This window comes from Microtus ochrogaster, chromosome 18 (genome assembly GCF_000317375.1).
Source record: "Microtus ochrogaster isolate Prairie Vole_2 chromosome 18, MicOch1.0, whole genome shotgun sequence".
In the NCBI taxonomy this organism is placed as follows: Eukaryota; Metazoa; Chordata; class Mammalia; order Rodentia; family Cricetidae; genus Microtus; species Microtus ochrogaster.
This window is the reverse complement of record NC_022020.1, coordinates 4,697,840-4,719,238: the sequence shown is the minus strand read 5'-3', so window position 1 is coordinate 4,719,238 and position 21,399 is coordinate 4,697,840. Positions and strand designations below refer to the sequence as shown.

At 44.7% G+C, this 21,399-nt stretch overlaps 1 pseudogene; it reads left to right on the top strand.

Moving 5' to 3' along the window:
- The first annotated feature begins 10,159 nt into the window (after positions 1-10,159).
- LOC101992503 lies at positions 10,160-10,508 on the top strand (annotated as a pseudogene).
- The last annotated feature ends 10,891 nt before the right edge of the window (positions 10,509-21,399 follow it).

The following is a 21,399-nucleotide window of genomic DNA, read 5'->3' as shown; positions in this document are numbered from 1 at the left end:
GAAGTAGGATCAAAACCCAGTGCCATTGTCCTTGGCTTCTCAGCAGCCCTCATTGTCCGCCATATTCAGAGAGTCCGGGTTTATCCCCTGCTTTTCGATTCACAGTCCAGCTGGCATTGGTGAGCTCCCAATAGATCAGCCCCACTGTCTCCGTTCTTTTATGTGTGTGTGAGTGCCTGCATACACACTTGTGAACACTAGTAGTATGCCTGGTGGTCCCAATGCCAGCAGAGAGATTACTACACCCTGGAACTGGAGTTACACTTGGTTTCAAGCCATGTGGATGCTGGGAACCAAACCCAGATCCTCTGCCAAAGCAGCAGTGCCACTGGGCGGAGCTGGTGCGCACTTCTAGTCCTAGAACTCAGGAGGTAGTGGCAGGCAGATGTCTGTAAGTTTGAGGCCGGCCTACTCTACAAAGCGAGTTCCAGGACAGCTAGGACTGTTACATAGAGAAACCTTCTCTCGGAAAAGAAAAAGCAACAAGTGCTGTTGGTTGCTGAATGATCTCTCTAGCCCCCCCCCTTCTTCTTCTTCTTCTTCTTCTTCTTCTTCTTCTTCTTCTTCTTCTTCTTCTTCTTCTTTCTTTCTTTCTTTCTTTCTTTTTATATATAAATAGTTTTGGCTGATCTGGAATTTACTGTGTAGCCCAGGCTAGCCTGATATTAGCAATCCTCCTGCCTCAACCTCCCAAGCACTGGGAGTACAAGGTGTTCACCACCAGGCTAATTTTAAGTTTGGAAATCATTTTCTCAAGGAACACTCCATCCATGGCGGCATATGTGTTTTAACTTTGAAAAGTTCTACCTTGAATCACTTAAGCCCACGAGTCTGAGGCCTGTCATATAGCAAGATCTGTCTCAAAACAAAGATGCTGGGTGGAGCGCAGTGACCACACTCGCCTGGTGTGTGTGAGGCCCTGCTAGCCAGCCCTGCCCCCTACCCTGAGAGCTCAACACCACACTCTTGATGTTCTCTTTCTGGAGAACCTGTTATGGATTTCTGAAGATGTAGAGGGTTCTGGGCCCATTTAAAGCATGAGAAATGTGGCTAGCAAGATGGCCCGGTGATTAAGAGCTCTTACTGTTTTTGTAAGAGGACACAGTGTGATTCTCAGTACCCACATCAGAGGGTTCAGAGTGCCAGCAACTCTCCTCTGGGCATCTGACACCCCTTTTGCCTTAGTGGGCACCTGCACGCATGTACATGTTCCTCCACACCACACATATGACATAATTTAAATTTTTAAAAACTAAAGCATGAGACAAGTCCGTTGGACATGTTTGCACATATCTATAATGCCAGCACTTGGGAAGTGGAAGCTGAAGGACGAGAAGTCCATAGAGAGTCTCATGCTAGCCTGGGCTATGTGAGACCCTGTCTCAAAAAAAAAAAAAAAACAGACTAAGCTAAAATGTAAGTAAATTTCATTGACTTTTGCATCAGCAGATTAGGACTATTCTGGGTGTATTTTTTTGCGTACGATCATATCCTATAAGTAAATAGTTTTTCAATAACATCCGTTTGCAATTGATGCCACACAAGTACTGAAGATTGAAGCAGGAGCCAGCCTTCCTGCTACTTAAGGTGCATGTGCGGAAGTCTTTGTACAGGCGCTGACATCATCGGGGCTCCACTTCATGTCACTCATGTCTATCCGTGTTCTCCTTTACACTGACACTGACTATAACGGATTTGATACTTTTTTCAGTACATTTATTTTTTAAATTTTTATTCATTTTACATACATAGTTCCCCTCATACCCCTTCTCCCACTCCCACCTCCCTTTGTAAAGATTTTTATGGTTTACATTCATTAAGTCATTCACTTATTTACTTTTCCTCTTTCCATTAACGTTAAGTTGTGACACTAAAAACTTGCTTCCAGCAGCGAGGCACAGTGGCACACTTTAATCCCAGCACTCGGGAGGCAGAGGCAGACAGAGTTCTGTGAGTTCGAGTCCAGCCTGTTGTTCTACACAATGACTGTCAGTCTAGCCAGAGCTACATAAACACAAGCAAGCATTGCTCCCAAGACTCCATTTACAGTGCCTTCGCTGCTGCTGCTGCTGCTGCTGCTGCTGCTGCTGTTGCTGCTGCTGCTGCTGCTGCTATTGGCAGTAACAATAGTATCAGTAGACTTTACGCTCAAAAGAGACAGAGTTTCACTCTGTGTCCTTATCTGGCCTTGAACTCAAGGTGGAGCCTAGCTGGGCCTTGAATTCACACCGATCCCCATCTCTTCACCTCCCTAGTTTTGGGATTACAGAGGTGTGCCGCAAAGCCCAGCTTATGGTAAGTAATAAATAGCTAAGAGCCCCTTCACTTCAAAAGATAACCTGGGAAACTTGTCCAGCTGTCAAGTCCTCAAGCAGAGATCTCAGATGTCTACTGCTGTGGTAAATGTGAAGTTGACCAAGGGCCTCTTTCCCCTACAGTGTCACACTCAAATGGCTCCTGTCTTTAGGGTGTGCTCAGAAACACATCAGGCATTATTGTCTTCACACCAGCTCAACAACATGCAGGACTGCTTCAGAGCTTCTAAGACAGATTTTTCATGTGTATTTTTATGCATAGGGATGTTTTGTCTGCATGTGCAGAAGAGGACACTGGATCCCATGGGACTACAGTTAGAGGGCCATGAATGAGCCATCATGTGATTGCTGGGAAGAGAAGCCAGTGTTCTAAACTGCTGGGCCATCTCTCCAGCTCCTGGCTTACAGCTTTTTACACGCAGCTGGGGAACCAACTACCAAGAAGAAGATCCACAGAATCCCCAGTGTTTTAGAGGCTCAATTAACTCCGGGATTTCCTACGCCCAGTGTCTCAAACTGCAGAGTACAATTGGCCCGCAGAAGCCCAAGATCTGACTAAGCACCTCAGGCTTTTTTTTCCCCATGATATCCACAGTGCCTCTTGACAGTATGAAAGGCCTAATGACAGGTGCCAAGGGTGGTCTTGTTTCCATTCTAGAGTCAAGGGGACACCACAGACCAGGTTAAGAAGTAACATTGCAATCTTTGGCTTCTTACTAAACAACAACTCCATGATCCAGTTGTTAAAGCCCTTTGTGCTGTTGTCTTTCTGGTGTCATTTCCAATGACCAGGAAAGCCTCTTGTCTATCTTCAAGCTACACTCAGAGTCTGGCACCTTCCCGGCACTCCCATTGAATCCACCAAGCCCATCCCAGCACCTCCTATGTGCTAACAGGAGATCCTACCCCACCCACACACCCCCAGTCTGCCCTCTAGCAACGTGGCGACCATGATGTGTCCATCTTCCCTCCTTTCTCCCCCTCCTTCCCCTTTCCTTGCCTCTTTCCATTTGTGTATTTATTGGTGGTTGGAACAGTATTTTGCTTTGTTTTTAAACATAACTCAGACCATGTTTTTCTTTACACAGACCCTTGCAGCTCACACAGCACAAACTGCAGGTCTTTTCCCAAGCATGCATCTCGTCACCCCTGCTCTCCAGACACACTAGCCTCCGACAGAGTACAAACAGACGGCAGTCGGGCACTTTGGGGTTTTGCTTTTCTATCTTAAGTTGTTTTTTTTTTTAAAAAAAATTAAAACTGGATATTTCAAAGTTGCAGCAGTGCCTGGCCTACCTCACACACCAGGAAAGGGTCTCTCCAGGCTACCCAGTCATGTCTGAGCACCAAACATCCTCCCTCCCTCCAGCAGGTGTTTCTGCTCCTCCCTGCCACCACCCCTCAGTCTCGGCAAACACGGATGGCGACAGTAAGGACATACTCTCCTGTTCTGTTTGCTATAGGTGGCAGAATGCCCAGAGCCAGACCAGTGTTGGCATTCAGGGCAACTCCAGCCTGAAGAGACACTAAGGAGAGTGTGAGGCCAGCTTGGACAAAAAGCCAGGGGAAGTGATCACTTATTGTGACCAGAACCAGGTCTCTGGTTCCATCTCCTTCACAGCTGGGGGCTCTACATGTCATGGCTCACATCTGGTCCAGACAGCTCCCGGCTGTCTCCTTCTCCTGTGTCCTCACTTGCCAGGGTTCCAGGCTCGGGGAGCCCTGATCATCATTAACACAGATATGTAGTTTTAGATCCTGGCTCTGCCCCACACCATGGTGCACAGAGTAGGCTCCTCATTCCTAACTGCTTGCAGGAATGAGGTTCAGCTGCCAACAGGCCCTTCACTTCCTGTTTCTCCACCTCAGCTCTCCATCTCTTTTGATGGAGAATGCAGGAGACTCACTCTGTGTGCTCAAGGCCCATTCCTCTAACAACACAAGTGGCCGCTTCCACTCCTTCTGGAGGACAAAGGGTCTGACTCTAAGAAACATCACCCCCTTAGAGTCAGGAGAATGTCTGGAATGGGATAGGACACAGTCTCGAAAGAGAAGGAAGAATTCTAGGTGAAAGCAGAAACAAAGGACAGATCAAAGAGAGCTTGGACAGGGTCAGGCATGATGGGGGCCACAGGGAGACAAATGAAACCCTCAGAGGGGTCAGTCCAGGGACAGGGTACCTGCACAGAGCGCAGGCTCACTGGGCAGAAGACAGCTCATTGCAAGGAGACCTAAGAGGGGAAAGATAAGAGGTGTGAATTAATGGAGAAAAGACCAACCAGAGATAAGAGTGTGCCTTGTGATCAAAAAAGCACAGCCTTGCCATCTCCAAGGTTGCTGGTGCCCCAGACTGTCCCTGGTCTGAGATGGAAGGCAACTGGAGTCCCAGGCGGGGCAGAAATGGGGACAGTTAATTATTAGCTCCCAGCAGAATGGCTCAGAAGCTGACTCATCCCTGTCCCAGGCAGGAGGAGCCTGAGCTAAAGTCACCCATGATGAGGTAAGTAGCCAGCCTAGCTCAGGAAGATCCCTGACACCCTCTGGCCTTTGACAGGGTCGCTCAATTTTAGGCTGTCCAGGGAAGGTCCTTTTTTGTTCCAACAGGTTTTTATTATTCTTGACATTGATGGCAATTTTTGCTTTTAATCTGGGTTCTAATGTACTAACCAGTGTAGCAGCCTGTAATCCCAGCACACTAGAGGATGAGGCAGGAGGATTGCCTTTCCTTCAAGATCAGTCAGGGATACATAATGAGAGCCAGGCCACCCACATCTACATGGCAGAATCCTGAAGAGTGGGGGAGGAAAGAGGAGAGAGAGAGAGAGAGAGAGAGAGAGAGAGAGAGAGAGAGAGAACAAGCTTTTTGTCAAATACTGATTGAGCTTGAATGTCTCCTTATCTCCCTTATGGTCTGTGCCATTTAAGACAAAATATTTGACCTCTCAGAGGGATTCTTGTTCCAGGCTTCCATGCAGGCCCAAGGAAGGTCACACGTTGTCATTTTATCGTCATCCTTCTCCCATGGCCTAAGAGCAATGCTGGGAAATAAATTCAGGCCACTTTTCAAAGTCCCATTTCCGGTCTGAGAGCTTCGGAGGATCCCGATTCCTTTTGTTCAGGTGTGTGAGGATTTACCCCTAGGTGATCATTTCTGAGTGTGGTTCCCACACCTAGCCTCTCAGCTGTTAGTGGGGGCAACTGTGACTCCATCCCTCACAGGCTTCACAAACCCTGACCAGTTCATCTCAAGGTAAGCCTTGCCTGTCCTCTTGCCTGCAACTTCCCCCTCAAAGACTCCAGCACTGCCCCTGATCTGCTGCAAGAGGGGCAGTCTCCCTCACTGCAGCTCTGTCCTGCTTCCATCTCCAGCTTAAAATAGGAAGGCAGAATGACATCATACTCCCCCTTAGCCCCACCCACTATCACACCACTACATTGTCAATGGCTTCTCAGTGTAACTCAGATAAAATCTCCAGTCCTTAGCTGGCTTAGAAGATGCCATATGCCCAGGCACCACAGTCCACTCCAGTCCCCTCCAGAACCAGGCTCCTCTTCATCTGCTAGACTCCAGCATGGCTACCTTCCCTTCAGCAAATCAAACACTTCCCATATTCAAAGGGACAATTCCTTCCCAGTCTAAGGGTCAATGGCATTTCGGCAGTGAGGTCTTCTTTGGCCTCCCTACTTTTATTCTCTTTCACTACACCACACTCATCCACTCTGTGGTGTTTATTTGACTGTTTTGTTTCATGGAAATGCTCTTACTGTGCTGCCCAGACCAGTCCTGAACTCAACTTCCCTGCCCTGGTCTCCAAGGTGGCTGGGACTGCAGATGCGCATGGCTGAGCCCATGCTCATAGAGGGAGCAGGAGACGACTGTGCCATGCAACAGAGTGTAAATAAAGAATATGTGTTAGCTTAAAATGTAAGAACTAGTTAGTAATAAGCCTGAGCTATTGGTTGAACATTTATAAGTAATATTAAAACTCTGAGTCAATATTTGGAAGTGATTATCAGGTATCTGAGAACAGCTGGGCAGAACAGAAAGTTCCAGTTACAGAGCACAAGCTCTTGTTGTTCTATGCTACCATGCTTAGCGAGTGGGAGTACAGCCTCTCAGTAACTGGAGAACTGCTCATTATGAACAATGAAGAATAGAAGGAATGATTTGATCTCTAGGACTTGAGATCCAAGAGAAAAGAAGGGAAAAAGAAACTAAGAAAGAAATCCATGGATCATTCAACAATAATAATGGCTATTGATATTATTATTATTATTATTTATTATCATTATTATTGCATTGGAGAAATGACTCCATGGTAAAGTATTGTGGAATATTTCTTTATAATGTATGAAGATATGTCACTGTGATTGGTTTAATAAAAAGCTAAACAGCCAATAGCTTGCACAATTTTCAGGGCAGAGAGAATGTAAAGAAAAAGAGCAGAGAAGCTGAGCAGATGCAGAACAAGTTGGACACACAAAATGGGATAAAGGTAAAGGCAATGTGGTAAAATGTATATTAATAAAAAATACGGGTTAATTTAAGTTATAAGAGGTAGCTACAAGCCTAAGATATTGGCAGAGTTTTCATAATGAGTAAGAAGTTTCTGTTTGGTTATTTGGGAGCTGGATGGTGGGACAGGAAAATGCACCTAAAGTTAAGAATGCTTCCTGTTCTTCCGTAGTACCTGAGTACAGTTTCCAGTGCCCATGTCAATGGCCTGTAATTCCAGCTCCAGAAGATCCAGTGCCCTCTTCTGGCCTCTATAGGAAACTGCACATATATGGCATATGCTCATACACATAGCACACACATATACAAAAGATAAACCTTTCTATAATTTTCATTTTAAGGTTTCGGAATAAAGACACTCTCATTCATTTTTTTCCAAAAAAATGTAAATAGGTAAAATCCCTGTCTTAGTTATGTTTTCTATTCCTGCATCAAAACACATGACCAAAAGGCAAGTTGGGGAGGAAAGGGTTTATTTGGCTTACACTTCAGCATTGCTGTTCATCACTGAAGGAAGTCAAGGCAGGAACTCAAGCAGAAGTAGGATCCTGGAGGCAGGATCTAATGCAGAGGCCATGGAGGGGTGCTGCTTACTGACTTGCTCCACATGATTTGCTCAACCCACCTTCTTATAGAACCCAGGACCACCAGCCGAGGGATGGCACCACCTCCCATGGGCTGGGCCCCTCCCCCATTGATCACTAACTGAGAAATGTCTTACAGCTGGATCTCATGGAGGCATTTCCTCAAATGAGACTTCTTCATCATATGACTCCAGTTTGTGTCAAGTTGACACACAAACCAGGCTGTACAATCCCCAAATAAACAAAAACAAGAAATTAGCATAAATCAGAAAATTCAATGAAAGTGAAAGATTCTAAAGCCCAAACAAGAAAAAAGAAAACAAAAAGCCAATGGATAATGGCAATGAAGGGACACAAAGAGGAAGGACAAATCCGAGTATTTGTAGAGTATGGTGTATGGACAGAAAGTGACCCATTTACTTGGTAAAATTTCAAAAATGCTCAGCTAGCAGAATCAGTAATCCATGAAGAAGACAGGTGTAAGGCACAGTACTAAGAGCAAGGCTGTTTGGTTGAAAAAGAAGCCACCAGGTCACTGCCATCAGGCAAACATTCACCAACTTGATTGTCCTACCCCATATGTCCAGGTTACAAAACACCAGATAAGTCACATATCAGGAGCTTGGTTGAGAAAAATAATCTATAAGAATCCCAGAAATAGGTAAAAATAGAAAAAGAAATGGAAGAGAATTAGTCATGAAACAATACAAGAAGAATTTGAAGGACATGAGGTTTAAGTTAAGTCTCAGGCACAAACGATGAGACTCATATCAAGAAATATTGTTTCTTTCAACTGAATGAGCAAGAGATTCTTTTTAACTTCTAGAGAAGAAACACAGTTAATATTTAAAGTTCTACGTAAAAGAGTGAAGCAAACATTTTCAGGAGCACTTTCTTTGTTTCGTTGTTTGTTTTTCTAGACAGGGTTTCCTTGTGTAGTTGTGGCTGTCCTGGAACTCATTCTGTAGACCAGGCTAGCCTCCGACTCACAGAGATTCACCTGCCCCTACCTCATAAGTGCTAGGATTAAAGGTGTGTGTCATCATTGCTTGGCTTTCAGTAACATTTTTGAATGCTAGAAGGTAATGAAGTAATTTATTCAAGACTCTGAACTTACATTTTTACATCAAGAGTGTTATACCCAGCTAACAAGAGAATAAAATATGGGACTGGAGTGATGGCTCAGAAATTAAGAGCACTGGCTGTTCTTTCGGAAGACCCAGGTGCAATTCTCGGCACCCAGATGCCCTGCACAACCATCTATAACTCCAGTTCCAGAGATCTGATGCCCTCTTCTGGTCTCCACTGGCACCAGACCTGCTTGTAGTACACAGACATACATGCAGACAAAACATTCATGCATATAAAAATTTAAACTTGTTTCTTGTTTTAAAGACTAAAATAGAGATATATTTTAGCTGCATTGTGCATTGCCATCAAGTCTGAGGACCTGAGTTCAAACCCTGGACCCACATGATGGAATGAGAGAACGGACTCCTGCAAGCTGTCCTGGTGTGTAGAAGAAAATAAACCAAAACAAAACAAACTGTGGCCCCAGAAAAAGAGTCAGCAGAGAGGAAAGGAAATCCCCAGGATAGGAGGGATGGGATAGTGCCTGACATCAGCTAGAAAACCGCACATCAGATTAACACAGAACCGACTCTCAGGCAGAAAACACTGCCACATCAGTTGAGTGCAGCCACACGCACAAGTATGGCTTGTAAGATGGGTGAAGGGAAACAGAAACATTCAAAGACATAAAGAAAAGGTAAGCAAGCCAACAGATATCCACTCCAGCAAGCAGAGGGGACATCATCAGAGAGCACAGTTCAGTTCATCTGCATCTGCACATTCATAACAACAAAACTCTGAACACTGTGATCAGAACCATGACAATAATGACAGGGAAAGAGGGCATGAATGAGCTAGGATAAGAAGCCAATGAAGCCTAAACTAGATGAGTCCAGGACATCAATATTATCTAGAAACATAAGTCAGACTTTCACTTCAGCCACAATTGCTTACTCCAGAATCCTAAAATAATTATAAAAATAAACAAAATGTATGAGGTGACTCATTTTAGGCATCAGACAATAGCACACGGATACAGTCCTTGAAAGAAGGGAAGTATACAAGGTGAGTACCACAGTCATCTGTGTTCTGCTGGGGACACTTCCCCAGGCAAGGCACGAGGAAGTGGGGTGCAGAGACAGTAGCCATCCTCCCGGGGGACGGAAACACCTTGGAGGGCATGGTTGCTGAGGCAGCAGCTAGAGTTTTTGAGGAAAAGTTAGCTGTTCAGAGTACAAATCCTGTACAAAGTTGTTCTCTGGAGAAGCCAAACAGAAGAGGCTCTATATAGAAAGTTCTACCGCAAAAGTAAGTTTCAAAAATAGACTAGCAGAGAAAATAGAAAGAATAAAATAGTTCTAGAAATAATGCAAGGAACTGGGTGTAGTGACGCACGCCTTTAATCCCAGCACTCAGGAGGCAGAAGCAGAAGGATCTCTGTGAGTTTGAAGCCAGGCTGGTCTACAAGAGCTAGTTCTAGGATAGCCAGAACTGTATAGAGAGATCCTGTCTCAAAAAAGGAGGAAAGAAAGGAAGGATGAGAGGAAGAGGGAGGGAGGGAGGGAAGGAGGGAGGGCAGACAAAACACACCAGGGCACTGCTTGTGTCCTCCTGCAGTGGTGACTTAGTACCTCTTCTGTGAAGCCACAGCTGGGGTAACCGTGAGGTGCACCATGACCAGCACAAAACCCAAAGAAAGAGTCAAAGCTGAGAACAAGGGCCACATTGTTTTGAAGGTTGCAGCGCGAGATGGCTCTGTGGTGCCCACAGCTAAGAGACAGACACATGGTAGACTAATGGAAGCCTATTGAGAACAACAGGGTTTGCAGTGAGGCAGCTCATATTAGAATTTGACGGGCAGCCAATCAGTGAACAGACACACCTGCACAGCTTGAAATGAAAGACGAAGTTACCACTGATGTGTTCCAGCAGTAGACAGGTGTCAACTATAAAGAAAAGCCATTATTTTCCTCCAGAATTTTATTACAGACCAAGAACACAAGCCCCGTAAGAAAGCCTTAGCTTGGTCTCCCAACACCCTGATGGCTACAGCACAGTGCTGTTCTTCCATTCCACTCCTCAGTCCTTCTACTGTGCAGGAGGTAGTTGGTGTATGGCACAAGCATATGGAACTTTCTGTTTTTAAAACTATGTTTACATTGATATCAAATGGAGACAGAAGTTTTAAAAATAGCTAAACAACCTGGGGATATGCTTAGGACAAAATGAACTTTAATAGTCTTCCCTTCAAGTCAAGCATTCTCTTGTTTAATTAAGTAAACTTCTCATTTAAAAAAAAAAAACAGAAACAACTCGGGAAAATTTAAAAAACATGCAGATATGGGTCTTCTTGAATCTCCAAGCTGTAAATGAAGCTATAACACATGAGAGAGATTCTGCAATATGTTGCGAGAACAGTTCTGAAGCCTGTAGGCCCAACAGATATGCTGAAACAGGACAAAGCAGAGTTCTCAGCAGCTAGCCCAAACATGAGGCTCAGAACTGCAGGCTACGACTCCACAGAGGTCACACTGGAGAAAACTCCAGCCTTAAAGGACTGGCTACAACCAACCTAAGGGAATCTTAAACCAAAAGGTCCAGATTTAGCCGTCGGTGTGCAGACACACAGCATGAGACCCACAAAAAGCTGGTTGTGTTGGGGACTGAAGAGCTGACCAGAAATGAGGAATGTTGGGGTTCAGCTCCCAGCATCAGCCAGGCTGCTCCTGATGGCCTGCACCTCTTCTGGCTCACTCACAGGTAAGTAGCCACACACAGAGATACACATACATGGATGAAAGTAACACAAGTGGTTTTTTTTTTTTTAAAAAAAAAAAAGATGGGGGGTGAGTATCGAATGACAAAACATTCCTAAATTTGGTGGGAGAAAGAAAAATCTTTCTTCCCTCTCCATTACCACTGTGAGCACTTAAGCAGGGCAACCACAGAGAGCTGGGAACACCATGCCCAGCTTGCTGAAAACAAAAGATAAAGAGAAAATCTCAAAAACTGGCTGAAGGTTGAGGAGCAGGGAGAGATGAACACACCGCTGCCACCTCTAGCTCTCTCCCGTTAGCCCCCAATGGGATCTGAGAAGGGGTACTCATGGCTTCTAGATCTGCACTTGAAATATTTGTTTAATTTTGAGTGGATAATGTATGAGCATGCTTTTAAAAAAATCTAGTAATTCTGTATTAGAGTTCAGTCCTAGAACCATCAGAGTTATGCGCACACCCAATAGAGGATTTGTACACATAGTAATGGAACAGCAGAGGCTGGAAATCCAGTCTGTGTGACACTGTCTCCGCATCTGATATTAGAATCTGCAGATATGAATAGAAAGGTAAGGGATGCCAAGGACAAGCTGGAACCCTTATGTCTGATGAGAACCAAGGAGGTTGGACCAAAGAATGTTGGTTCTCAGTGCTGTGGCCTCGGTGTGCTGCAGGAGAGGTTGATTCACTCATCACAGCGAGGCAGAGAAGTCAGAGCTGGTGGAGAAGTCAGAAAAGATCAAATTTCCATCTAAGAGAGAGGACCCAGTGCGAGCACAGACACTGCCTGCCTTATGACAGTACTGGCTGCCAGCAGGTGAGCAATGGCAGTGCGAGCTACAGCACGTCTTTGCTTCTACCTTCCGACACTCGTCCAGTAATCTCTAACTGGAAAGACACAGCATAAGGAATTCTGGGAAATGTAGTTGAGCCGAGCCAAGAACACACTGCAAAGCTGCTACTCATGTAAGAGGGTTCCAGTTAAAATTCCCTCTCACCGTACCCTCTCCATTTCCCTGTCCTTGAACAGCAATCCATTTGGCTATCAATTTCTTGCATTTCTTACCTAAAATATCCAACACACACACTTGAAGAGCATATGCTAAGCAAAATAAGTCAAAATTTAAAACCACCTGGTACTTGTATTCACACTAAAAACCACCTACAAGACAGCTCAGCAGGTAAGAGTCCTTGCCACACAACCCTGAACCTGAGTTAGAGCTCCAGGCACGCATTAACTAAGCCAGAGGAGAGGCTCACTTCTATAATACCAGCCCAAGGCCATCACAGTGCGATGGGCAAGACAAGAGAGTCATCCTTCACTTAGACAGCAGTGGTGACAGAAACAACAGGGGAGACCCTGCCTCAAAAACAAGGCATAGGACAGAACCAACTTCCAAATTTTGGGGTTTTTTGACCTCTACAAAGGCTCAGTAGCATGCCCATATCCATACCCTACACACATGCACACACAGTAATATATGCTATATATAATACTTAAAATAAACATATAAGTAGATCACATATTATACCCACTGATCAGTATCTCCTTTTTTTCTCCTTTAAACTAAACACTGTGTTTTAGAAAAGATCCTTTGTACCACATTAAGGCTGAATAGTCAGTCCTCAAAAGAAAAGAACACAAATGTCCAAGCACTTGAGAAGTTTTTGACACCCTTAGCCTGCAGGGAAATGAAAATTAAACCTGCCTTGAGATTTCATCTCACCCAAGTTAGAATGGCTAGCATCAAGAAAATAAAATGTCTCAGATACTAAGGATGTGGGGAAAGTAATGGGGAGTACTTAATCACTGCTGGTGGGAGGATAAACTCATACAGGCACCATGGAGCTCAATATAGAGACTGCTCCAAAAACTGAAACAGAGCTAGCATATAACTCAGCAATTTCACCCCTGGGTACACACCCAAAGAAACAAGCCAGCGTCCCACAGAGATTTGTGCATGCAATTCATTGTTGCACTATTCATAACAGCCAGAAAATGGAGCCAGACTATACATCCATCAACACAGGAGGAATACAGAAAATGTGGTTCATATACACAATGGAATTTTGTGCAACCATAAAGAAAGACAAAATCATGACATTTGCCCAAAAGTGGATGCAGTTGGAACACATATGTCAAGCAAAATAAACCAAATTCAAAAAGACAAAGACTGAGTATTTTCTCCTATATGTGGCATCTGTATTTAAAATAGTATTATGTGTTTGTAGATGTATGTATGTATGTCACAAAACTAGGAAAGAGATTGTGAGACAGAAGGAAGAACTCTTAGGGAGGGAGGAAAGCGAAAAGAATGGGATCTATATGCTGAGACAGCGAAGAGGGTACTGCCTGCGGTAACAAGTGCAGGACACGCTGTTGGGGAGCGCGAGGAAGGACAGCGGGTGACGGTGTACGTGGGAACAGAATGTACTGACATGGGGCAAGAATATGCCATGGGGAAACCTGGTAACTTTCGTACTAACCTGAAAATATGATAGTTTAAGTGAAAAATGTCCCCCTAATCTGGACGTTTGAATACTTGGTGCCCAACTAAGTTGTAAGAAGCTGGAGAAAGTATGTCACTGGATGCAGGCAGGCTTCGAGAAGTTAGAGGTGCACCATTTGTGTGGGCCTCTGTGCTTTCTGCCCTTCCTTACCACGGCAGATCCTAATCCCTCAGGAACCATAAGCCCAAGTAGATTATCTTCTTTAAGTTGCTTTGGTCGTGGTGTCTTACCATAGCAACATAAATTAGCCAATACATGTAGTAAATAAGTAACATAAAAATAAAAAGCAATGAGATGAGGGAATATGTAAAGATATGTCTTTTTTCTTTATTAACTGAATGGTATTTTATTATAAATATGTACCAAGATATCCTTAACCGAACCCTTGCCTGATTATTTTGAAAAGATGCTGTTTGATCCAACCTAGGAAGTTGTGGGGGACATTGCTGCTCAGTGCAAACCTGGTGTGATATCAACCAGAACCACAGTTACAGTAAGAAAGTGATGGTACAGGGTATACTAGCTCACACTCATAATCAACGTCAGGAGCAAGCTCCAGGCCAGCCTGGTCTATGAAACAATGATGCCAATCAGCGAGTATGAGATCAAGAGCAAGTGGCTGCTTCATGTACCCAGTGTCCACTGTTTGCCAACCACTCAAGTTCTCTGGACCTAAACCTTTTCTCTTTGACCTTGGCCAAAAAGGACGGGCTACAGCAACTAAGACCGGTAGGGGCCTGGTAAGAGAATCTTCCCAGTTAACAGAGACCAATAAGTAATTCAGTATCCTTCGGACTGCTCCCCCAAAATGCTCATTAGCAAACATTTGTTCCATACTTTAGATGCAACCACCACACACAGCGGAGTGGGGAAATCTACCCACGTAAAGCATGACTGACAAGGTGCAGCCTAATGTCACCTTGAGACTATCAGATGGAAGGAAAACTGTGTGAGCAAAGAAAGGCGACACCCACAAAGTCAGGTGGGCAGTTTCTTTTCCTAAGAACATTTTCATTGATTTTTCCATTATTGAATATTTACTTAAAGGCCCTTGTCACCCTTCATCCCAAAGGGTTTTTATAAATGCTACATTTGCTTCATTCATGCTTCTGAAGATCTAGAGAGAAAATGTCCTTATTTTAAGAGTCACTGTTTCAAAAGGTGATTGTAGAACAAACGCTCTGACTCTGAGGGCATACTAGTAAAAAAACAAAATATACAAAAAGACAAGGGCACAATCACTAACAACAACCTATCTCAAAGCAATGTGTGGTTCTGCTCTAAGATAGATAGATAGATAGATAGATAGATAGATAGATAGATACATACATACATACATACATACATACATACATACATACATATATACATAGGTTTAAAAAACAAACAAATAAATGTACTAAACAAACCAAGAGCCTTCAAGGACCAGACAGAAATCTGAATCACAGAGCCTTTTCCCATCATTCTTGAGAGGGAAAGACCTCATTGTGGCTATAGAAAGCCGTGACTGGACAATCCATAGTTTGGATTCAAGCAGATTTTGCTGGGATACCAGTCTGTAATCCCAAAACTAAGAAGGCTGAGGTAGGAGGGTCATTACAAGTTCAGGGCCAGCCTGAGCCAAAGAGACTCCATCTCAATAAGGGGGGTGTCTAGATTGACGGGCAAGAATTTGAGCCAAGACAAGTGTCTCAAGAGAAAGTGTGATGTCTCTTTTAGCCAGAACAAGCACAAAAGGAGGAAATGCAGCAGGCGAGATGGCTCAATGGGCAAAACACTAGCAGTACAAGCACACAGAGCTATAACCCGGTAATCCCACAGAGAGATGAAATCTGGAAACAGGAGAATCCCTCCCTCTAAGTGGGAGCCCACAGGACTGCCAGCCTCATATATCAATAGCAGAGAGACTGTGTCTCAAACAAGGCAGGGACCGACATCCAGGACTGTTCTCTGACCTCCAGAGTCACACAGTGGCACACATGCACCCTCACACAAGTACATGCGCATGCTCACACATGCGCACGCGCACATGAGAGTTTTAAAAGTAAGCATTAGAGCAAGGCAAATCAATCAGAGTCACACTAAAGAGACCCTACAATATCAGAATTGTGAGAAGAAATTGAAGTTAGTCTAAGTAAGATCAGACCCAGGCAGGAAGCAGTGTTGAGTCTCGACGTGGAACATTCAGATCAGTATTAGAGAATGGCTGCTTTCCAGGTCTGAGCTTAAGCTAGCTGGTGAGCTTGGCTACTCACAGGGTTCAACAGATTTACAAAAGCATCAGGAACACTCAGCAGAGCCAGCCACTAGGCATGCTCCCTCTTCCAAGGTTGGTCTCATGGGCTGCAACTCAGGGCCATTGGCCTCCATCCTTATCATATATCAACTAGAACAATGTCCAATAAAATCCCACAGGGTCCTAGAGACTAAGTTCTAATTAATGAGTTTTTGGCCCATAAGGAAGAATAAAAACATGAGCAACAATGGAAAGGAGGAATAGATGGGAAAGGGGGCTATCCAAAGGCGAAGGCAAAATTAGGATTGGAAGCTTGGATCCAGGTCTAAAGATAACTCACTGAGCAATAATTCAATCCATTCTTAACTTACTCAAGTGTGAGCAGCTGTCATCTGGCCCCATGGTTTTAATTCAAAGTATCCAGCAGAGGATGAGAACTTTCAGAATGACAGAGGAGTCCCCACCAGCTGTTTCTTCAGGGCTAGCAGGATGCAAAGCCAGTGCTAGGACTAGGAGAGCTCACGCCAGGGTGGCAGGGAAGGAGAAGTCACAGCGTGTCTGCATTGGCAAGGTGGCCTCCACGCCTCCGCCGCTCTGAGTCTCAAGCACATGGGAGCCTTTTCTTCACCTTTGGAGGGCTCACAGTCCAGGGACTGCTTGGGGCTGCTGTCTACAGCACTGGCAGTGCTGCAAGGGGATGGCTGAGCCGAGACTTTTTATAAATTGGGACAAGAACTTCGGAGTACTTGGCATCCTCCCTCTGCTTTCACGTTTGATATGCTCTCTCTTTTAAATTACATTTATTTATCTGTTTATTTATGCATTATGTGGGCACACAAATGCCACAGCATTCACATGGACATCAGAGATCAACTTACAGGTCGGTTGTCTCCTGCCATGTGGATTCCAGGGATGGAATTTAGGCAGTGGGTTTTTTCCAGGCTGAGCTCCCTCCTAAGTCCTGGTCTGTGTTCCTGTTGCTCATCTTTCTGTGCACATTTTCTGTTACACCCAAGTTGGGTCATGACCTCGCCTGCAGGAGAAACTTTAAGAAGGAATATTAGTTAATTAAATACTTACTTAATGTATTTACTTATTTAATGACTTAATTAGTCAGTCTGTTAGCCAATGACAGAGTCCTATCAACATGTGGTCAATGCTCTTAAATGTTTAGTTTGGCTTTTGGAACTTCTGATACCTTTTGTAATAGAAATGGTAGTACAAATGAAGGCCAGTTTCCTGTGCTAGCCTGCAGAGTCTATGCAATAGCCTTCCTCATCAGCCTGTGTGCTTCTCTTTTCATTGATGTTTGTCTTTTCAAGATAGCCCTGGCTGTCCTGGAACTCACTCTACAGACCGGGTTGGCCTCAAACTCACAGAAAGATCCACCTGCCTCCCAATTGCTGGGATTAAAGGTGTGCTACTTTTTAATGAAATTATATACATGTATATATATATATATGAATTTTTTTGACAAATTATGATTTTTAAACTATAAAAAATGGATTATACCTGGGATAAAATTACAAAGACTATCACAACAAATTAACTTGTGATAATATTTTGTTTTTAAATAATTCATAGTTATTAATATCATCATCATTATTGGGAGCACGGGTGCTGCAGTGAGTGCCAGAGGATAACTCTGAAGAGTCGGCTCTCTCCTTGCACTTTTACATGGTTCCATGGAGCAATCGAAGGTCATCGCATTGCAGGTACTGCCACCCTCTGAGCCCCTGCTGGACTCTGCTGGGGATGTTCCGAGACAAAGGGCGTCCTGAGTTCCATTTCAGTACTTGAACTTAGAAAGAAGGTAAGCATGCACACGCATACGCATGTGCACACCCTACTTGCTACAGTTAAGCATGCACACGCATACGCATGTGCACACCCTACTTGCTGCAGTTGAAAATAGTCACTTGGAGAATATTGTTTTCCTGAGGGCCTCTAGTAAGAGATAAAATGGCTATTGGTTCTCTTAAGCAGGATGTTCCCATGGCTGAGATGTTTGTTGTTTTTGAGACAGGTCTGATCCGCAGCCCAAGCTAGCCTTTAGCTAGGAAACTTCCGGCCTCCTGAGTGCTGGGATACAGGTGTGGCCTTCCCATCCTTCTCCATGTTTGTAAGTTTTCATTTGAAAGATAAAACATCCCATTTAATTTCTTAAACAGTTACAGAACCTTTAAGTCAAAATCATATTCTTTGAATCAGATTGTTTTCTAAGCTCATTCTTGGTCCTTCCAACAGAACTACAGGAAGCACGCTGGATCCTGCTCCTGTTCTGCCATCTGCATGATGTCACATGGGCCACCTTCATGCCCTTGTGGAAAACACTAGACAGTAAATTCCAGCACCGCCTTTCTCCAACCTCTCTCTTTTCAAATGGGTCTCATTTGGATCAGCTCAAGCTGGTCTCATATTCATGATTCTCCTGCCTCAGACTTCCAAGCACACGCTGCCATAGTGCCTAGTTACACGGTCCCTCTTTCACACAGCACTTCAGTTTTTAAGGGTATTCTCTTATTTTACTTTCCCTCTGACTTAGGAGAGAAAGTCTTTGGTCATGAAGCCCTCCACGGAAACCAAACAGATGATAACAAGCAAGAATTCCAGGGTCCCAGGCAGCTTCCATGTTCACACACCACTGCCCATCCCTACCCATCATTGTCCTAATTTCAGCTGGTACAAGGAAAACACTGTATTTCTTGTTTGCTCTTTGCTAGCAGGTTAAAATTCATTTAAGAAACCCAAGGTTTTGCTTTCAGAAAAAGTTAAACAAAATGTTGGTCTCATTCAAATGCTGTCACAAATGATTTAACCTGCCTTACCAGCTCCTGGCAGTACCTCAGCCAGTCATACCCATTTGGGTACAATGTCCTTGGAAAAAATTAAAGAACCCCTGCCCTTGCTGAATGGCAGCATGCAGGGACACTCAAAGCCCAGAGCTGCAGCGTGGTAATTTCTCTACTGATTCTCTCTCTCCTGTCCTCCTCCTCCCCACCCCCGCATTTATTCACAACCCAGACCTCTACGGTGCAGTTGGAGACCAAACTCAGCCTTGGAGTCATTAGTTAATCATAAATCGTTATTACTCTCTCCCAGACCTTACAACCAGAGGCCGCCCTTCCCGGAGCAAGCCCACGTCCTCCCTTTGAGCAATGAATTGGACAACCCCAACTCAAACAGTAGCCTGCCTTGCGCGCAGACTTATCTGCCTGGCCTGGAGTGGACGTGGGCGGGCACAGGGAGAACAATGGCGCCCTGGCTGGAGGGACCATGTTATCGAGCTGCCATCAGAACAGGGCCAGCACTTGTTTTCCTTTCTGTGGAGCCTAAGAGCTGGTCCCCGTGTACAGTACCAGGCGGTGTAAAGGCGACTGCTGGGTTCCTCTGTTTGTGAGGCCTGTTGATACAAGGAGGGGTCCAGGTGATGCAGGCTTAGTCCCACCCTGGTTTTTCTGATAACCATAGTTGAGAGAAACCCCACAGGCCCTTTGGCCCTGAACTTGGGAGCGCCAATTTTCTAGGAATGGAGATACTCCCTCCACCCCCATGCCAGTTCATAGAATGTTATGCAAGGAGGAATATTAATAACAAAAAGGCATTTTAGTGAAATGCTACAAATTGAGTAGCACGAAGAAAAGCATAAACTGGAGTCACTTCAGCACAAGAGGCCTCAGGGCCTCATGCATCCATGGTCTCGTTCTGAGGAGGGCACTGGACTGAGTTTCAGTTGGAAGGCCAGCCCATTTCTTGATCTATTCCCAGTTTTCTAAGTAATTTATGTGACCCAGGAATTTTAGAGACACTACTGGAAGTTACTCAGATTTTTCTGTTTTTCATCTTTTTGGTAATTACATAAATTCTAGTTGGATTCATAATGCTACCCCAGGCTGGGGATAGTTCCATTGGTAGAAAGCCCTGGGCTGATCCTCAGAACCACCACGTTACATGCCTGGAATCCCAGCATTGAAAAGGGGAGGCCAGAGAATGACAAGGCCAGCATGGGGTAACCGAGATGCTGCCTCCAAATAACAACAAAGCCAGACATATTCTGGGCCTGGCGGCTCTGACCTTTAATCTCAATCACTGAGGGGAGTTCAAGACCGGCCTACAGTGTGAGATCAAGCTCAGCTATGCAATTTAGCAAAAGCAAGTCTGGGAAGAGGGCCCAGAAGCAGAGTGCTTGCCCCCTGCTCGTGTGTGTGCTTGCACACACACACACACACGCACACACACACACGTGCACGCACACACATGCACACACATGCACGCACACACATGCACACACACGTACACACACGCGCGCACACACACACACACATGCACACACATATGCACACGCACACACACACCAACAAGCCAGACTTGGTGGCATACACATACAATTCTAGCACTCGAAGACCAGGCAGAAGAAACTCCTCAATTTAAGGTCGGCTTGTGTCACACAGCAAGGTGCCATCGCAGACAAAAAGGAAGAGAGAAATGCCTCTGCTGAGGCAGGACGGCTTGGCATTCATTAACCTCATTCCTAGGCGGGGACTTCTACCTTCAACCTCAATTTGCTACTCTGTTAGAATCCAATTGTATTCTAACAGATATCTGCAAGCTACTTAAAATTCATATTAGGTACAGGAGATGCTTAATTAAGAAGTCAAATACTTATAGAAAGTTCATGTGTTTTCAAACACATGGGGGAGAACTGTCTACAGAATGTTTATGTACTTAATTTTGTCTTGATACAGGGTCTTATTGTGTAGACCAGACTGGCCTTGAACTCACGGGGATTCACCTGCCTCTGCTTCCCGAATGCCACATCTGGAATGTATAGACTGTGTGATTGGAAATTTAGAGGTGGAACCAGGTTTTAAGGACATTAAGTAGTGGAGAAGAATGTGTTCCTTTTGTTCCTGCAAGTCGTGAGCCATGCTTCATGGCCATGCTTCCAGGACAGGCTGGAGAATGAGAAGAATCAGTTGTCACTTAACAGCCTTGGCCTCGGCTCCACGCGGCATCAAACGAGGGCTACCGTTCCGTCTGCATTGCCTTGTAAGGCAGAGACTTTGCATAAATTGCACAAATTTCCTTCCGCTTACTATCTGATGATTTCATGGCTACTTAGGTCAAAGTATTTCATATTGGAGTTAGGAGAAGTGGTCACTTTACATTTAAAAAAATCAGCACTTCCAGGTTATCTTCAGCTTCATAGCGTCTTTGAGGTTAGCCTGAACTGGAAGACGCTGTCACCAAAGAGAAAGACAGGGAGAAAGAGACGGTGGTGGCGAAGGGAGTCAGGAAGGGAGGAAAGGAAGGAAGAAGGGAGAAGAGAGCGAGAACACAAGCCACAAATCCAGGTCTTTTCTGAGTAAGCTCGGGCTTTCTGTCTCTGGCT